The 7,656-nt window shown below is 39.4% G+C and overlaps 1 pseudogene across 1 annotated transcript in view; it reads right to left on the bottom strand.

The window, feature by feature from the left end:
- Positions 1 to 1,693: 1,693 nt before the first annotated feature.
- Positions 1,694 to 7,656, bottom strand: part of LOC105543177 — an 8,977-nt pseudogene continuing 3,014 nt past the window's right edge. Inside the window, exon 2 of the transcript XR_001006587.1 lies at positions 1,694 to 1,728. The product of XR_001006587.1 is annotated as a 60S ribosomal protein L21 pseudogene (transcript). The remainder of the gene's footprint in view (positions 1,729 to 7,656) is intronic.

Below are 7,656 nucleotides of genomic sequence, written 5' to 3'. Positions count from 1 at the left end.
ACACAAATTATTGATAATGCATACTTGAAACCAGTAAAAACAAAATGTTTCCTTCTATTATATATAAGATGACTGCTCACCTGATCACCTATCCTTTCCAAGACACATAATCTAATTTACCGGCACATAAAATCCCCAAGTAAGATACTCTTTTTAAAATATATGTCTTTGATTTTTTTCCATAGGTAATATACCAACTCAAAGGTGTAAGTGAATGTCTTGCTTCCAACCCTTTTTTCTTCTTGCCTAGTTTTCCATTGCCACCATGATTACCACTAACCAAGCAACCATGAGCCACCATTATAGATTTTTATGGATCTTTCTAGAAGTTCTGAGGTATACATATACATACTGCAAACTGTGCCCTTTTAATTTACATAATTGCTAGCATATGAGTACAAGTACCCCAGGGCTCTGTATTTCTTTTGTTCTATTCTGTAGGATCATTCTCTGCATACACATGAAGAGCTTACTCATTTTTTTAATAAGGGCTTAAGGCAACTCATCCTGAGGGCTGCCTCTTGTTTTAACAAGAACCAAATGAAAACACCTGAGTTATTTCATTTATAAAGTTCTGCTTCCTGCTTCTACACTGGGTTCCTACAATTTTCCCCAGCCACGTGGTGAAGTCCCAGCCCCACCTTTGCCTTCTCCCTCATATTCCAGCTGCCATTTTGGGTCTTGGCTATTGTCTGTGCATGCTTTTTCATACTGCCGGTTTTAGTCCGTTCTCACATTGCTATAAAGAAATACCTGAGACTGGGTAATTTACAAAGAAAAGAGGTTTAATTGGCTCACAGTTCCACAGGCTGTACAGGAAGCACGGCTGGGGAGGCCTCAGGAAACTTACAATCATGATGGAGGGTGAAGAGAAGGAGGCAGGTCTTCATATGGCCAGAGCAGGAGGAAGAGGGAGGGCAGGGAGGTGCCACCCACTTTCAAACAACCAAATCTCATGAGCCTTCACTATCACTAGAGCAGCACCAAGGGGGAACTCCAACCCCATGATCCAATCACCTCCCACCAGGCCCCACCTCCAATGCTGAAGATTACAATTTCACATGAGAGTTGGGCAGGGACAGGACCCGAGCCATATCACTGCCTAAGTACTCAGCTCTCAGGCCTTCTGATTTCTGCCTGAATTTGACCCCTATTAACTATGAATGCTCTTTTTTTTATTGAATTGTAATAACCAATTTGTTCTCTGATTTATTTAATTTAATCACAGTTCATTAATATGTTATAGTGCTTTTAAGAAGATCCTTTTTTTTTAATTACACTTTAAGTTCTGGGGTACATGTGCAGAACGTGCAGGTTTGTTGCAAGGGTATACACATGCCATGGTGGTTTGCTGCACTCATCAAGCCATCATCTACATTAGGTATTTCTCCTAATGCTCTCCCTCCCTTAGTCCTCCACCCCCCAACAGGCTCTGGTACGTGATGTTCCCCTCCCTGTGTCCATGTGTTCTCGTTGTTCAACTCCCACTTATGAGTGAGAACATGTGGTGTTTGGTTTTGAATTACATGACCCACTAGTAATCACTGATCCAGACTTTTTCCTATCTTTCTAAACTATTCATTTGGAATACCAACTACCCTTCAGCACTTCTTATCTCAGTTGTTAATTCCAGGTAAAATGCCAGGGTACACATGTGTATCTTTTTTCTTGTGGGCCCAGATTATCATGTTACTTCTTTCCTTTTTTTTTTTTTTTTTTTTTTTTTAAGTACTATTGTTGACTTTAAGTGGAGTCTTTTCTCTCACATACTTAAGTTTGGCTTTAAACAATTCCCAGAGCCAAGTCCCTCTGCTAAACTATGAAAATACTACTAGGAGGGTTTATTAGTTAAGGTCTCCAAAGAAATGGAATATATATATATATACACACACACACACACACATATTGTTTCTCTGGTGTGTGTGCATGTGCATGTGTGTGTGTATATATATATGGTTCTTGTTGTCTTAAAGAACCCAATGAAAACACCTATGTGTATATATATTATATATAATATATATTTAATTTATATATAACATATATATTATATATAACTTTTATATAATATATATTATATATTATATATACACACACACATACATATACATATGGAGAGATAGATTATAAGGAATTGGCTCACACAAGCATAGAGACTGAGAAGTCCCTGAATTTGCTGTGTGCAAGCAAAAGGCCTAGAAAAGCCAGTGGTGTAACTCCAGTTTGACTCCAAAGGCTTGAGATCCAGGGCACCAAAGGTGAAGATCCGAGTTCAAGCGTAGGAGACCAACACCTGAGCTCATACAGACAGACAGGAAGGGAGTGCGTCTTCCCTTCCTCCTCTTTTTGTTCTATTTAGGCCCTTTATCCTCTCACCCTAAGGAGTGCAGTCTACCTTACTAAATCTACCAATTCAAATTTTCAATGTTAACCACATCTGGAACACCCCACAGACACACCCAGAAATAACACTTAACCTGGATGCCCTGTGGCCTAGTCAGGTTGACACACAAAATTAACCATCACAGGAATCAATTTCTGTGACTAGCCCCTTTCAAAAGTTTTGCTATATACTTCTTGAAAAAGCTTTCAGCATCTCTTAGACAGTTTACAAAATCATCTGAAACACAGCAAGGATGCTTAAAAAGCAGCCATTTACTACAGGGCCCTAGGTCCACCTGCCTCATGAATAATTCTACACTCCTGTTACTTATTTTCTAGGAAAAGATAAAAGGTGGTATTCATCCTTCCCTTTTTCCTCACACTGTAATATTACTTGTCAATTAACTTAATGCTCTGCTTACCCTTGAGGTAGCTTCAGGGTACTAGCAGATGTATTTTGTTTAAAGGGTACACTAAAACTATGAAAAAAAAGAAGTCATCTTAGCCTCTTCATTGCCTCTCTTAGTTAATGGCAGCACCATGCTCCCAGACACAGAAAACTAGAAACTAATAATCATCTTCAGTGTCTCTACATCTCTCACTTCAACATTAAATCAGAATTCTCAATGCCTTTGAGATCAAAGACAGTGTTCAGTCCCACGGACACTGACCTAGCTCAAATTCCCTCTACCTCTAATATTTAACCTCCTTAACCCACCTTCCAGGTAGGCCTCTGGAAAAACAAACAGCTACTTTCCCCCATATCTTCTTATTCTTCTATAAGGAGGGACACACATTTAATGAGTCAGACTCCAAGCATGTGCCTGGCCTAAACATGCATGGTTATTGTGGATTAATCATCACATCCACAGGTGTGGCTCTTTTCTTCTTTCTTTCTTTCTTTCTTTCTTTCTCCTTTTATGGCCAAGGAGTAGCAAAGTGGCCCAAGCCTTTCTCCACATGGAGGAGTCATCCAGTTGTCTTGCTCTTTCATGTATATTTAAGCCATTAGACTCAAAAGTTATTGTCCTTGAGGCAAGTTGGAGCACAGCATCCAAGTCACAGTCTAGGCTTAGGAATAGCAAGAAGGTATCTTGGGCTTCTTGTCTACATGCCATGTTGCAAGCCCATCTTAACAGAGTTACTGGCATTGTGGAGTTGTGGATAAAAAGTCCAACCAATAAAAAAAACAAACAAACATTATTTTGCTTTTCTTTGCATTTGACCCCAAGCATGAACATTTCCCTTAGCAATGTTTTGAGATGAGTGGTTATGATCTTGTGAAGATTAGTATACCAGACTACCAGTCCTAACAGTCCTCAAAATCATAAAAGACATGATCCTATTGTTCATATCCAATCACACCAGATTCTTTTGTGAACCATCTGATGTCCTGCTTGCCTCCATTGGGTACCACATGGCACTTAAACCTATAGGATGTCATTCAAGACCATCCAATATCCAGGTTGAAATCTATCTTTACAATTTTTTTATACACTGACCCTGAACCCATGAATCTACCACCATGAACTTCTTAAATGAATCCTTCTTATGCCTCCATGTGTATCTTATGTTGTTTCTGCTTCCAGGGAGCTTTCCCTAAATCTTGACTTTCACTCACCATATTCAACTCTTCCATATTTATTCTCTGAGTATCTTGTGTGTAGCAGCCACTGAGCCAGGTTTCATGGAAGTTTAAGGCATATAAGATATTCAGGCCAGGTGCAGTGGCTCCCGCCTGTAATCCCAGCACTTTGGGAGGCCAAGGTGGGTGAATCACGATGTTAGGAGATCGAGACCATCCTGGCTAACACGGTGAAACATCGTCTCTACTAAAAATACAAAAAATTAGCCAGGTATGGTGGCAGGTGCCTGTAGTTCCAGCTACTGGGGAAGCTGAGGCAGAAGAATGGTGTGAACCCAGGAGGCAGAGGTTGCAGTGAGCCGAGACCGCACCACTGCACTCCAGCCTGGGTGATAGAGCGAGACTCTGTCTCAAAAAAAAAGATATTCAAAATCACACAAAATGTGTATATTTCCCAATTTTCTTACTGAATGATAGGCCTCTTGGGGAAAGATACTAGTTTTATTCATCCCTGTATTCTCCATTGCCTTGAAAAGAGGCATATATACAGATGATTTTTATATAATTAGTTAAATACCATATTGTCACATGGGAAAGTCAGGCTTGGAGTCTAGAATTGATGGCAAATTTATAATATTAAGTAACATTTTTACTCTACTTATTTTGTTCCAAACACAGTCTGTTCCAAACACCTTGCATGCATTTCCCTCTCGACATCCCTATATGATAGGTAATATTATTATTTCCATCTATACAGATGAGGAAACTGAAACCGATAGAGGTTAAACAACTTGCCCAAGGTGACACAATGGGCATGTGGAAAGCCAGACCATCCATGTTTATAGTGGAGGGATGGGCAGGAGCTTTCTGTTTCACAGGATGATTTGTGGAAGTCTGACTATTTATCTTGCCATTTTTAGAAGAGTAGAGATCCAGGGACATACCAGACCAACCAGTCACAATGTTAGAAAGAAGAGCACCCCTGAAAAAGATGATGAGAGAATCAAAATTACTGTACAGTACAAAGGGCCCTTAAATTGAGATTCCAAAGACTTTAGGTTCTGGCCTGGCTTTGCCACTTACGAAGTGGGTAATTTTGGATAAGTCACCCCATGATCCTCATTTTTCTCATCTGGAAATGGGATAATAATGATGGCTTTGTATGATCATGAAGAAGATCAAATAAGAAGCTAAACAGGAAAGCATCTGACATTAACAGATCATTGCAGGAATTAAAGAAACCACTGTTGCTTCACCGTCTTATGGCAGGACTCACCCTGGCTAGTAGGGTTAATAGACAGCGAGTTTGTTGAGAGGTCCTAGTGAGGAAGCTATAATGACAGAAGTTTAGTGCAAGGAGGCCTCGAGTTGCTTCTACAGTCTGTGGGGATTCCGCTTTTGCTACGAAGGAGAGGGTGAACAATTTAACTCCAGTAGTTTTGAGTCGAAAGTCTTTTTCTCTTCATTTTAAGTACCGATCAAGAATTTATTCCAGTAAATAAAGTGATTTTCACCTAAGTTTAAAATCCAAGTTGATATTTTGTTCTTTTTTTAACTTGCAAGACTTGGGAATCACAGGCCAGAACTGACAACATTCGATGTTCTAAGTAAGAATCTTCCTAAGGGACGCAGAAACCTCCCTAGCAACTTCTTCCAGTTCTTTATATTGACACTGAATCGCTCTAGCTGCAGCCCTTGTTCCTGTGGCTTGTTTTAGGAGGGAACAGCTGGTCTGCAATCTCCATATAATATCCATTCATAGATGTATTAAATCGTCATGCATATTATCTGTGTTACGTATTCTGAAAGTAGCAGGCTCTTAGCATTACCAGCAGTCATTTTTCAGTCCTGTGCAAAATATACCCCTGGGAGTTCTTAGCAGATGTTTGGTAAAAATTATTGAAAGAAACAAGAAAAAAGGCTTCCCCCTGTTTTGAATCCACACTGAGTCTATCATTCAAAAACAGCCATAAGGCATCTCAAAGTCTCTAAAAATTAGAAAAGACACTCTTTTGTGAGTATCCTTGTCCAGGAAAATGACACGCCATAATTAAATTCCAAACAAATATGCCATTTTTTACACAGGAGAACATATTCATATTGCGGCAGTTATGTCTTACGCATGTTAAAATACTGCTTATAAAAACCAAAGATTTTGTACGTTTTTGCCTCTAAAGTAACAAGCATGATCAGACTTTTATGCAACAACCCAAATCAGGAAGCAAAGAAAGAATAAACAGAAAGAGACGAAGAGAAGAAAGAACAAAAGGAAGAAGGGAGAGGTAAAGAAACAGAGAGAGGAAGGAAAGGAAAAACTATTTTTTCTTATTGCTGTGGTTTAAATGTGTCTCCTCCAAAATTTAGGAGTTGTCAATGTGACAGTTTTAAGAAGTGGGACATTTAAGAGGTGATTAGGCTTTGAGGGATCCTCACTTATGAATGGGATTAAAGCTCTTATAAAAGAGGCTTTATGCAGCATTTGGTTAGCTTGCCTTTCTGCTTTCTGCCGTATGAGGATGCAGCAATAAGGTGCTATCTTGTAAGTTCACCAGACAACTGAACTTGCCAGCATCCAGATCTTGGACTTCTCAGCCTCCAGAACTGTAAGAAAATAAATTTCTGGCCAGGTGCAGTGGCTCACACCTGTAATTCCAGCAGTTTGGAGTGCCAAGGTGGGCAGACCAGTTGAGGTCAGGAGTTTGAGACCAGCCTGGCCAACATGGTGAAACCCCGTCTCTACTGAAAATACAAAAATTAGCCAGGCATGGCATCTCACCCCTATAATCCCAGCTGCTCGGGAGGCTGAGGCAGGAGAATTGCTTGAACTCAGGAGGTGGAGGTTGCAGTGAGCCGAGATCGTGCCATTGCACTCCACCTGGGCGACAGAGCAAGACTCCATCTCAAAAAGAAGAAAGTAAATTTCTGTTCTCTATAAATTATCCAGTCAGTGGTATTTTGTTCTAGCAGCACTAAGACACTTTATTCATAGAAAACATATGGCGACTTTTCAGCATTTTATTTGTTTTCTTCATTTCCTGAATCATGTTCGGTAATACCTGTGCTAGGAGAAAACTTAAGAATAATGAATCAAAATGAAAGGGTTATATAGAACCAGATGAAGAAAAACATTTCCTTAAAGAAATACTAATCCCTGCATCCTTGCACTGCATTCATCATTGCATGGATTCTGTTCCTAATAACGAGTAATTTCTTTTCTAATTTGGTTGACACAGACACCACGAGCTTGCTATTGATTTTCCGGAAGTGGATATTTTCTCCTTCCACCCAGTGCTGTTCAAATTCTTTACTCATAAACATCCCCCTGGGTGTAAGTCAAAAATTCCTACCATAGCAGTTAAGAAAGACTATGGGCCCTATAATTCTGTGCTTTAAATTCTATGCTCTAAGCCCTCTCCTTGGGCTGCGAGTTTAACATGTTTGCTGTTTCTGAGAAGAGAAGTAAGTTTCTAAATTATGCATTGTCATAAGCATTTTAGTAAATAATCATCAAGAAATAAGAAAAGATATCAATTTACATTTGTACCCTACAAAAGAAGAGATTGAACTTTAATAATATACTCACAAAACATACATGCCAAAAAAAAAAAAAAAAAAAAAAAACAACCCAAGACTGGAACTTTGTAAGTAGGACAAAAGATGGTGGGTACCTAATGGAAATGAACCTCACATAT

Source organism: Mandrillus leucophaeus, unplaced genomic scaffold (assembly GCF_000951045.1).
Source record: "Mandrillus leucophaeus isolate KB7577 unplaced genomic scaffold, Mleu.le_1.0 Scaffold277, whole genome shotgun sequence".
In the NCBI taxonomy this organism is placed as follows: domain Eukaryota; kingdom Metazoa; phylum Chordata; class Mammalia; order Primates; family Cercopithecidae; genus Mandrillus; species Mandrillus leucophaeus.
This window is presented reverse-complemented; position numbering and strand designations above follow the sequence as displayed.